Raw genomic sequence first — 13033 nt, forward strand, 5'->3', positions numbered from 1 at the left:
TATGAAAGTATGTAGTTTCCCCTATATCATAAAAAAAAATTCCTAAATGATATGGTTCAAAGAATGTTTGAACTCATTAACATGTACATCAGGTATGGTGTTTAAAATATTCTAAAGGGCATTAGGACAGACGAGACGTTCCTTAATTATTATATAATTTTTTCCAAGACTTTGTCATTGAGCAAACAATACTATAAGATGTTTACTCACACAAAAATTAAATACCTTACCAGGCATTTTTGCGAGATACCAGCTGATGGCATTTCTTATATAATCCTTTAGGGGGAAAACTATTTTTCCAAAATCACATTTTAAGTGTTTCAAAATTTTAAAAACAATTAGAAACAGGTTTAGAAATCAGAAAGTAATTAAAATTTTGTATATTTTTCATAAATTATGAAGATATACAAAACAGAAATTCGGGGAACGTATCGTCTGACCTTAAAATAAATCAAGAAACACCTTGCAAATGAAAATAAAAAATTTTGATTGAATTTTTTTATTACTGCCATCGGGTTTACAGGTGTGTGAAAAGTTTGTCAATATATCGTGTCCAGAGACATATAATATTATGGTTTTATATGTCATTGCATGCACGTAGCAACAGGGGTGGGCGGGGGGGTAAAAAAAATTGGGCAACTTTCTCCTTTACTTTCCTCCTTTTTTTTCAGGTGAGTAAAAAAATTCTCTGCCCCCCTTTCTAAATCGATGCTACGTGGCTGCATTGGTCGGGTCTCAATAGCTCTATGATAAGAGCGTTGGTATGGTTCTCTAGAGGCCCTGGGTTCAAGTCTTGATTGAGACTTGCATTTTCATTTCGGCTTCAGGGGGCCGACTTGGGTTTTATTGCGTGAAAACTACAATAGCCACCGGTTAGAACGGCGCATTCGGGGTGGCGGTGGGGCGTGAATCGGGGTGGCGGCACCGAAGCGAGAAAAACATCATCAAGGTGTGTTTACCTGATTTTTTTTCATATGTTCAGACGTCTTAGATTAGAAAATTGTATGCTACGGAAGAGAACAAATATCAACGTACCTCTGACTGTTTAAACAGCCTTTGAGAGTGCTCCGTTTTCTCAAACACTCCTCCTCACTTTTCGGGGTATCAACGTTTTCGACTTCTGACATGATATTCTGTTTCAAAATTGACCTCAAAGGGGTTTTTTCCTCAAATCATCAACAGTAATGAAGTTGTACGATAGAATTTAACTTCAGTCCTACTTTAAAAGTCAATATATGTTATTAATTAAGCCAATTTAGGCTTCAAACTCTATGCGACAATCGGGGTGGCGGTTTTTATGCCTTGCGGGGTGGCAGCATGTCCGAGAAATAAGGATTATTTTTTCATTCAGCGTTCTCCTGGCCCCTTGCGAGACAAAAAAAGATTCAGATCTCTTAGAGAAATTTAGATTATGGCATGGCATGATGTTATTTCGCTATAAATGTGCCTATGTTAAACTTTAAGAAGTATTTTTATAATTTAAAGTCCGAACTGAACAAGAAATTAACACTTTATCATGATCAGTGCGTATTGCTTTATACATGCAGTTGCTACATTAAAGTTTTGAACAAAATTCCAAGTTAAGCAGTATAAACCACTATACATTATAAGAGAGAGGTATTTTTGTGGAGCGATTGTTTTGGGATTTTTTACGATTTTTACCTATTGCATGATGAATAACTATAAACAATTTAGTAATTCATTTATGAAGGAAGATTTAATATCGGGGGGGGGGGGATTCTGTTCACACTGTGGTCCATAATTTTGCGACAAATTTTATCAGTTTCATTTCTTCAAAAGAAAACTCGAATTTATGTATTCTTGCAGGGATGTCAATCTTGAACTATCTTGAATTATCACTGTCCATTTCGGTTCTGGTTGTCCAGGATAAGATTTGATAGTAATGCTTTGATTGGCTCATGATGTTTTTCTAGGAATATTTTCCAGCAAACCTTGCTTCATTGAGAAATATCTGTAGATAATTTAAAAGATTGTATTTTTAAAAAAAAATGCCAAATGTCTTGTACAAAACGAGTGATCTGATTATATTGTTGGAGTGCCCATGATCTGATCTGCGACTGGCAAAAAGATAAGACAAAAATAGTAAACTTCAAAGAATAATAAACACGAAAAGAAAAAATGGTACAAAACGACTATGGTTTGTTATATTGATGTGTTGTTACACCACTAGGTTAGTGAAAACTTAAAAGTTTAATGGAAATCATGTTATTTCAAATTATATTTATCCCTGAACATTTTTCTTGTCCCATGTTAAGGGGGAAGGGGGTGGGGACTCAAGGACGTTTTTTACTCCACCACATACATAATTATGTATGTTACTTGTCTTGTAGAGTAGGCTTTCCCCCCTAAATATCCCCCCCGGAAAACTGGCTCTTCAGTAGACTTTCCCGCGGAAAGCTGGCTCTAGAGTAGAATTTCCCCTACGGAAATCCCACACCAGAGTCAATTTTCGGGGGGGGGGGTCCTAATCTGTATAGTAGATATAGAGTTTGATTTCCTCAGATTCAATTCCCCCCCACCCCCCCCCCACCCCCCCCGATGAAATACTGTAGATCACTTAATTTTCGCAACACCTTATTTTCGCGAGATGGTCATTGACCCTTGAAAAGCGAGACCAAATTTTCACGAATTGTGGTCCTTGCTCTATAATATCCTTAGAAATACTATACGCGATAATTAAATTTTCGCGAGCACACCGTCTCGCGTAATTACGCGAAAATAAAGTTCTCGCGAATAAAAAGTGATTTACAGTATAATTAGAGGACAGATGATACAAACAAACCTTGAAAATTACAATTTATGTACTACTTAAATCACTTTTTATTCGCTAGAACTTTATTTTCGAGTAATTACGCGAGACAGTGTGCTCGCGAAAATTTGATTCTCGCGTATAATAGTATATTCTATTTTTTCGGTTACAGTGTATTCAAAGAAGGGTGAGTTGTGCATGGGGTTTTGAAAAAGAAAATGGTACTGAAAGAATATTAATCTATCTTAACACCTCCCCCAAGAAACAGGATTTAGCGTTTGAATAATTTTTTTCTTTTGCTTGTCAATTTTTTTCCAGGTTTGAATTTTGTTCTCTTTCAATTAGCACCACTCCTTTCATTTTTAGACGGAGGCTGTATGACAGCCTCCGGGTATTGGGATTGTCTTGCCCATGACGTAAATAATGAGGATTCCACAAGCACCATCTATCGGTGGAATTGTTTTCATTACCTTGGGAATTCTATTTTTAGAGCGACTCTGAGTTTCACTGGTACACCGGCCTTCAGGAATGGCATGATCTAAAGCAAAGATCGCGTCACATACAAGTATAAACAAACAGTTCTACTTTTTCTAAATAAGCAGGATTTGTCGAATATATTTAAAATGACGTGTATATTAATACATTTCCTACGGAATATGTAAAAAAAAAAATGTGATTTACTGCTAATTTTTTATCAGACAGAATATTAGGAGATTTTGTTCCAACAGACGATGATAAAGCACGTTTTACAATATGCCGAGCCTTTTCACACCGATTCTCACACCAAAACAAGAACGAGAAGAAATGTAGTGGCGGATCTAGAGGGAGTTTGGGGGGTTTTAACCAGGCTTGGGGTCAATTACTTTGAAATGTAATTAATTACTTTCAAATACATTGATAATTTTGTCAATTACTTGCAATTACAATTACATTGATTTTTTCAAATGTAATTAATTACTATCAATTACTTTGACAAATGTAATTAAATACATTTCAATTACTTCGAGTTATAAAAAAAAAAATAAAGATTTTTTTTAAATAAGATTTTTTTCTATAGCAATTGAATTCAAACTTTCATTCAGTGTTTTTGTTCTTGGGTATGATAGGGGTTCACTCCTGGTTAAAATTAGACCTTTACCTTATAATGAGTGTGACACACTGTATAAACAAATTAAACATTATGAGACTATTAATTATTGTACAAACACAAGCCCATGCTACACCAGTATGGTGTATGGCAAGATCTTTTTTGTTACTTTCTCAAATCCATATTTTTGAAGGAAATAAATAATATCTATCACAATTCCATTCATTATTTTCTATCTTAAAATGAAAAAGGGGATGTAGTTATTCTAATTGCTGTAAAACAAATTAACTATCTAAACAAATTATTTGCAAGTTAGGGAGAACTGAGATTTATAAAACATTTAATATAAACCCATGTATAAAACTATGTATTATAAGACAACGTTTTAAATATAAACTTTCATTTTGAAAAAAAGTAATTGAAATGTAATTGAAAAGTAATTGAAAATACATGACCTTTTTTGAAATGTATTTAAATACATTCAATTACTTGTAATTGAAGGCTAGCTTGAATACAAATTACTTACAATTACTTTGAAAAATGTAATTAATTACACTCAATTACAATTACTTTATTCAATTACCCCATCCCTGGTTTTAACATGCGCGGAGAGTGATCGAAGAGCCCCACTTATCAATTGCTTCTTTTATTAAAGTAAAAACTATCTCTAGTTACAGATAAGTTTAAATTTTAGTTTTATATTTAATTGTAAAAACTTTCACCAGAATTCGCCTGTATCAAACTAAGTGTGGAGACGCAGATGACTATGCAATGTACCTGTATTATGTATTGAAGAAAATCCTGCAGTGTTGCATGCAAATGTTTTATGTCACAGGGATAAAAATAAGATATTTTAATAATACCTTAAGCATTTCAGTTTTAATGGAATTTTTTGTGCTTGATTGCTGTTTGTAATCTCATTTTTCATTCCTTTTCTAATTTCTTCTTGAAAGGACCGATAAATTGGTTTGCGGCCGATTTTTGAGTTTGACGCTTGCGTCAATAGGTTTCTTGTGAGGTTTGTAATCTGACAAGGATCTATGAATAAACAAATGCATACTAGTATTTTTATCTGTAGGAATATTTACAGTCTAGTTTTGAATTGTTTATTTGATATGTATAATTTTAGGAAACACATGAAAATAAATTTACACTTTCTACAAGCGGTTTGAGTGTTTGGCGTACCCTCACATTAGATAAGAGAGAAACAAACGGCAACTCTGATATTGAGATCAATATGCATCTGTTACGTTTGACCCTTGGTTACAACCCAAATCTTGGTTCATAGGATTTACATGATTTATCACATTATATCCTGATTAATAATTAAAAATCATATCTTCTGAAATAAGTTGTCTTATTGTCATATCGTTTATCCTTATTTGCATTTGATACTTGTGTTTTACCTCTTTCACAACTCAAACTTTAATTATTTTTTTTATATACAAGATTACATGTATTTCTGATCATTGGTATTCATGTCAATTTTTTTTACCCTACATCATTTGTAAAGTGATTGTTTTAACAGAGTTACTGAAAAGCAGAAATCATAGTTATATATTTATAACTTTTTCTCTACATAATTTGTAATCATGTCTCATTGTTGTTTAAAACAGATAAACTGAAAAGGACACCATTTCCACTGGTATACGAGTAAAGAAAGACATTTTTTTGGTTAAATCTGTCATATGATAAAATACTACATTTAATACTTCCAGAAATATTGGTTGTCAAATTTGTCAAGATATATCTTTGTTATAAGCAATACTCTAGTTCTCCTAAAACAAAAACTTGTGAAATAGCAAGTCTTATGAATTTTATTGTTCTGTTTACATAAAGTAAGAAAGCATAATATTTTATTCCACTCAAAAAATTGTGTTCTGGCACGAACATTTATTGCATGTTAATGAAGTTGTATTACTTAAAAAAAATTCTGTGTTGCTTTCAAGCTAGGTCACCCCATTTTATATCACAAAGGTTTAAGACAAACTGTACTATATTATGTTGTTCATGTCCAATTATCTGGCTGCTTCTTTTTCCATGTTATAACTTTTATAACTTTTCCATCATATCATAACATTATTACAATAAGGCCGATAAATTTTGATTTTTGGTAGCTGTTACATGTCATAATTACGTTATTTATTTCATCATTCATTTATCATATATTGTGTATTTTTTGGACTCAAAAGGGAGGGGGCCTGGGGTCCCTTCCAGATCCGCCAGTGGGCTCATGACTAGAACATACTAGACCTACATTCATCAAACCGGGCCTGGGGGCATAAAACTTAGACAAGCTCACTTTTGATCTCAGTCTCACTTTTCCACTATATATTCCTTAAGTGAGACTGAGATAAAAAGTGAGCCCGTCAAAGTTTTATGTCAACCAGGCCTACATCGTCGCAAACCATGGCCAAAATGTACGATCCTCTCCCATTCTGGCCGTGGTTGAACGAGCAGAAAATTCTTCGTAGCTCATTAAAAAATTGACCAATGCGAGTAAAGCATAGTCGGATTATTACTTTATCGCGACCTTTCACTGTCCAATCGTAGTATAGGAAATATTTTTTGTATGCTGTTTACGTCAGTTGTTGATTTCAATTGCGATGGAAACAAAACTTACCACTGACTGAATATGACGTCACAATAGAGAGGCGTAAATATTCAAGATTACGACACTTTTGTAATCAAGCAGCCACGGGTAGGAAAAAGCTATGCGGACTCCGGACCGTGGCTTGAGACGATGCCAGGCCTAGTCAATTACTGTTTCTTACGTTGAAGGGTTTAATATTGAAAGTATTTGATCTAAATAACAGTGAACTTTAATCAAGGTGAAGTTTACATTACAAAGATGAAATTATAATATCCCAACAACCTCATGAACATTGGAGTATCATTTTGAAAAAGGTTGAATTGAAAAAAAAAAACTACACATTATTCCTCATATAAATATATACAGCTATGTATGACAAATATATTTCTTTTGTGTTCTCTCATACATGAAGCCTCCGTCTAACAGTACTTTCAGTACTTTGATTTCTTCTGAAGCTAATGTATGGTAAAGGTTTTGTCCATTATTGAGGGCCGTATTGGGATTTGTTAAAGTGAAATTATTTGTTGTTTTGCATTTAGTGGATGGGATACCCCCCTTCCCGCCCCAATTAAAAGATATAGGAATGGATAGCGATCATCTGTGATATATTTTCAAGTTTTTTGCCCATAATTGGTCAAATAAGGGGCTTTATAAATGCACCTAATTAATGCATTTTACAAGTCAACTTCTTGTAAAACGCATTAATTAAGTGCAGAAGGTTTGGCCAATTTTTAGCATTTAGTGTGATACACATAAATCGACAATTTCAGTTAATTTCATATCTTTCGGCTATGAACGTATGTCCCGAATGAACAGATTATCACAATATGATAATATAACAACAGTCACTCAGTTGTTGTTTTGTCAGTTTAGGGACAAGTAGAAAGATGTTTATATGTGTATAAAAATTGTGATTGAAATTATCTTGATTATTCTGCTTAACATGGACTTTTGTTCATTCAGTGTAGCAACTGTACATAGCAATACGCACCACTACATTGTATCATTGTAAAGTGTGTATTCCTTGTTCAGTTCGGACTTTAAATTATAAAAATAAACTTCTTAAAGTTTGACATAGCCACATTTATAGCGAAATAACATCATGCCATGCCATAATCTAAATTTCTCTAAGAGATCTGAATCTTTTTTGTCTCGCAAGGGGGCCAGGAGAACGCTGAATGAAAAAATAATCCTTATTTCTCGGACATGCTGCCACCCCGATCGTCGCATAGAGTTTGAAGCCTAAATTGGCTTAATTAGTAACCTATATTGACTTTTAAAGTAGGACTGAAGTTAAATTCTATCGTACAACTTCATTACTGTTGATGATTTGAGGAAAAAAAACCCTTCGAGGTCAATTTTGAAACAGAATATAATGTCAGAAGTCGAAAACGTTGATACCCCGAAAAGTGAGGAGGAGTGTTTGAGAAAACGGAGCACTCTCAAAGGCTGCTTTAAACAGTCAGCGGTACGTTGATATTTGTTCTCTTCCGTAGCATACAATTTTCTGATCTAAGACGTCTGAACATATGAAAAAAAAATGCAGGTAAACACACCTTGATGGTGTTTTTCTCGCTTCGGTGCCGCCACCCCGATTCACGCCCCACCACCACCCCGAATGCGCCGTTCTAACCGGTGATAGCGAAACTCTTCATTTTCATACCAAAATCTACCGTCCAGGTATTTTTAAGGGACCATCTCAATATATAGGTACATTTACTATAGGATTATATAGGAAAGTGTCAATTTTTATTACTTTAAAGCAAATTATAGAAATACTACATGCACTATGTATTATAGAATACATTACGGAAATAGAAGACAAAAAATACCAAATATATAAGTATGAAAATCATAACAATTTCTCTGAATGCCTGGATACTTATCGTTATTTAACCTAAAATATATTTGTTGATCACTTTGCAATTAGAAAATGTAATGCTGATATTCCAATTCGCTTTTTTCGTTTATGAGTATTTTTGATTACTTAACTGCAAATTTTATAATCCTGAGGATCGGACTGCCTTAAATTACAATATTTAAAACCAAAATTTCTAATTTCAGTTGTCTCGAAATGCAAGTGCATGTCATATGTGCCAGCAAGTTCTAAAACGAGGAAACATGTCTTGACAAATAAGATGATGATGCAATGATATTAACAGTATCGTTTTAACTTCATATATCCTTCTTCAACATTTCAGTAATTAAATTCTATGGTCGATACAGACCCAAATTTATTTATTTATTCATCGATCGATTGATTGATTGACGTATTTACTTTTATTGGAATCTAGTTTAATCAATCAAATTATTGATATAATATGAAAGGTTTTTTTTTTATCGCGCTATTATCTCGCTTTCACGTTACGTTTTTATCCGAATGAAAAATCTTCAACTGCTCTTTTGCGCGCTTTACATTTCAAGCGTTCAAGTGATTGTTCCACGCCATATTGAAAAAAAAAATCGCTAAACGAGGTCAGTTACTAATTTACGAAAAGGTGTGTTTAAATTTAATGATCAAGGTTACACGTTTTGTAACAATGGTTTGTGATCAAACGAACTAGATCTTAAGATTGCATGTTGTTTTCAGGTATGCTATTTAGTGTAAAATCACTAAAATGTCTAATGATATCACGGTTAATCCGAAATTCCTCTGACCCTTACCCCTGCATTTGATTGAGACATGTGCAGGAGAAATGTCCCAATATAACAAGTTGGAATAAGCACCTGATAATGGATAGTCTAGTTAGAATAATCTAACCATTCCATACAAGCGCTTGATTAAGATATCAACAGTACATGACATTAACCTATTTAAAATAGCTTAATAAAGCTAATCTATACCAGGTCCAGCAAAACGTTTTTGATTAAGAAATAAACAAAAATATGTTTTACGGTATGTACCGTTGGCTATCAAAAATACAACCTAAATTGTACCATTAGATTTTAAAATGTTCTATCGTTAAAATGATACATAATGTCTGTTCTGTTACCTTTTTAAACCAAAAATGCATTGTATTTGAAAATTTCCAACACATGTATTTGTAAGTTTGTATGCCTACAATTCTATGAAAGGCAAAAACACGGGCGATTTTCACACATTTACTACTGGAACAATTTTTTTTTGGTAGAGAGTTCAAGTCAAATGATAAACATGAATGGAGAGAAAAATGTTCAACAAAAAACTTTTATTTCGTAATTTATATAATTATTATTTTTTGGGAAAAAAGGCATAAGCAATCTAAGAAGGTTTGTTTTGATTATTTTGGTAAATTATTCCCAGTGCAAATAAAAAAATTTTAAATTCTTCAAAATCGTTAACAGGGAACGTATTAACTCCGATTCGCTACGTTGCGAGTATATGGGACGTTCTAACTGTGGTGAGGGCCTGAAGAAACTTTTAAGTACCTAACTATATGTACCATCAAAAACACATGAGATCAGCCACTTCGAACTGATTTAAGACTTTAATGAGATTTAATCTCGATTATATATACATAGTCATACATACATACATTATATATAGAATACATGTATATATATGGAGCTTTAAAATGAAAATTAAAATGGTTAAGCTCGTCTTTAAGTGTTTGAAACAGTTATTAATTATTATATGCAATTAAAACACGGAAAACATTGCAGATTTAATTTTTCTCTGTTTCTGAATTTAAAGATTAATCAGTACAAACTGAATTTTCTCTGATATATGCTTTACGTTATTATTTATTTAATTGAAAAACAAGTTCAATATTCAGATAAGAAAAGGACATTAATTAGTGCTGAAATTTGGAAAAATGTTGCACAGAGAAATTTGCCATGAACGTAATGTGTACAGATATTTCAATCCGAATTTCTCTCTGTTTTTTATTATATATAGCAACGCATTAAATGTTTAAAATATTATAGTCAGATGGGTGCCTTCACATTATGCGAGCGTAAACACACTTACCGACGCTCGCTGCGCTCGCTATAAAAAGCTACATAGCTTTATTAAGCTATTTAAAATAGCTTAATAAAGCTATTTATATGCAGTTTTTAACAAAAACGTTTTTTAGTAAGAAATAAACAAAAAGTAGCAAGTATTTGACTATGCATATATGTACTTTTGGCTATCAAAAATACAACCTAAATCATAGAAAGTTCTAACATTGCTGTTGTTGAATACTTTTAAGCAAAAGATGAATTTCCATTGTTTGAGTAACTGCACTATTATATTGAGTGCGGTGAGGTGTGGATAAGTATGATTGCTTCTCATTGTGTTGAACTGTTACCAATCAATTATCCTGTTGGCCATAACTGACCTCCTTTATAATTTCATTCAAGAAATAACTGTGGTCACTCATCAATAGCCCCCAAACTTTTAAAACTTTGAATACAAAGTCTCTCAAGCAGTGATTGGGAAGGCCAAAATGGTCAATGGGACTGTCAACATTTTTGATGGGCCATTTCGAAAATGAATGGCCTTCAATATAATCTGAAGGGCCATTTTACAAAATAACAAAGTGACAAACAAATATGAAACACGAGAAAAAAACACCTTTTTAATCAACCAAATCTGACATCAAACACAAGCAATGCAGCAGATTTAGAGGAACTTGCTTAGAATATAACTAACCCTAGGAGTGAAACGGTTCACCGCGGTATCTGTTCACCGCGGTATTTTTTCTCGGTTCGATACACGGTACAAAATCTCTATTTTCGGTTCGTTTTTCAGTCGGGATCGTCATTCCGTCGAGTTTGGCATAAGGTGTAAACATGCTCCTCCATACAATTAGTCCAAAAACGTAAATTTTTGTGGACTTAAAGTTTGAAAAATAATTTTTTATAGTCAAATTAATTAAAATCGATTTCTTCTATCCATTTTGCACATAAATTATTTGACTAGATTAAGAAAAGGAAGCATATAAAAAACAGTTGAATTTGTTTCCTTCTATTAAAATGTATTGTACCGAAAATAACCGAACCGACACCAAATTTTTCGATACGTATCGAACCGTGAAGGAGGCGTATCGTTTCACCCCTAACTAACCCATATTTTGTGTTAAAGTTAGGACAGTTTTGGAAAGGGAACAGCCCTACAACACAAATGAATGAAGTATTGTGCCTAATGTAAGCGCTTCGTTGAACCGGAAGTACTTTTTGATGAGGTTCAACCAATGAGATTAGTTGTTTTAAATTGACTGCATTTAAAACGAAAACAAGAAAGAAAGTCGTACACAAAATATTTCCAAATAACATCGCTAAAAATTGAATGCGCACCTTGGCGCCAAAATTGATTGATTTAATGCGCCATTTTTCATTTCAATGCAAGTATGGAGCGTGGCTCAAGCCCTTCCCAATCACTGATGAAATGCAGCAAATTTAAAGGAGCTTGCTTAGAATATAACAGACCCGTATTTTTTGTTAAAATTATGACAGTTTTGGAAAGGGAACAGCCCTACCATACAAATGAATGAAGTATTGTACCTCATGTAAGTGCTTCGTTCAAAGGCAGAGATTTTAAGAACCGCCTTCAAAAATACCTGGTCTGGGTAGCCCTGTCAATCAAGTGCGTGAAGATCCATCATGGATGCTGGAACTTGATTGACACTTACTTACTGGTCCTTGTGTATACCCTGTACACCTTGATTCGGACTCACGGCGACCTTCTAATTAACTTTTGATCCTTTGATGTTTACTGAACATGGTATACAGAAACTGTATAATTACTATGGAAAATTTATATTGATAATATATGAATTAAATATACCTTTAGTATTTGAAAGTATGATAATATAATATGCATTTTGAATACATTAACCTTTCGCACATAAAACTTTTTTCTTCAAATGAAATTTCAATATTAATTTTAATATGCTAAATGGTAAACCTAAAGTGGAGATGTTATTGACAAAGTTCAGAGCAACACTGTGTGAAGTGACTGAATTTAAAAATAATATTTCCAATCATAGGTCACCTATATTTTCCTTTTTTATTCAGTTAAGAATTTACAAGCAATCTTTTTTAGCATGTTTCATGGTGACAAAATCTTACCGAGGTTAGGATAAACCTAGATATTTTTTCTTAGTGAAATATAGTTAACTCAACTCTCTTTTCATTTTATTAATAGCTGGGATCCTGGGGAGGAATGAATTTTAAAAGTCTAATCTGGTTGTTACAGGAGTTTTTTTTAAATCAACACATACACTAACATCTAAAGCAATCTTTATTTTATAGTATGATAGAATAATAATTTTTTTAAATGGGTAGGGGTATTTTAAAAGAGTAAAAAATAAATCAAAATAATATTGAAAAAACTTTTTACTACTAATTTTAAAATTGTCTCAAAATCCCCAACACAGGTAAAGTTTGACATCTGGGTATTTCACTGTGTATTAAATCACTTCCTGTGTATAGGGATTAGGAGACAGATGGCCACAGGTAGACTGCTAGCCCCTAAGGCATTCACACCTGTACAAAATAAGCCCCTCCCTCACCTGGAATTTACCACCGGGTAAAAAATCTCTGCCTTTAAACACCCAATTTTATGTTAACGCCCCCAAAATCTACCTGATTCAAGATCAATAATTTACCTCCTGTCAAT

The sequence above is a fragment of the Saccostrea cucullata genome, unplaced genomic scaffold (assembly GCF_032062105.1).
Source record: "Saccostrea cucullata isolate Sc308-1 unplaced genomic scaffold, CSIRO_AGI_Scuc_v1 ctg192, whole genome shotgun sequence".
Lineage (NCBI taxonomy): Eukaryota > Metazoa > Mollusca > Bivalvia > Ostreida > Ostreidae > Saccostrea > Saccostrea cuccullata.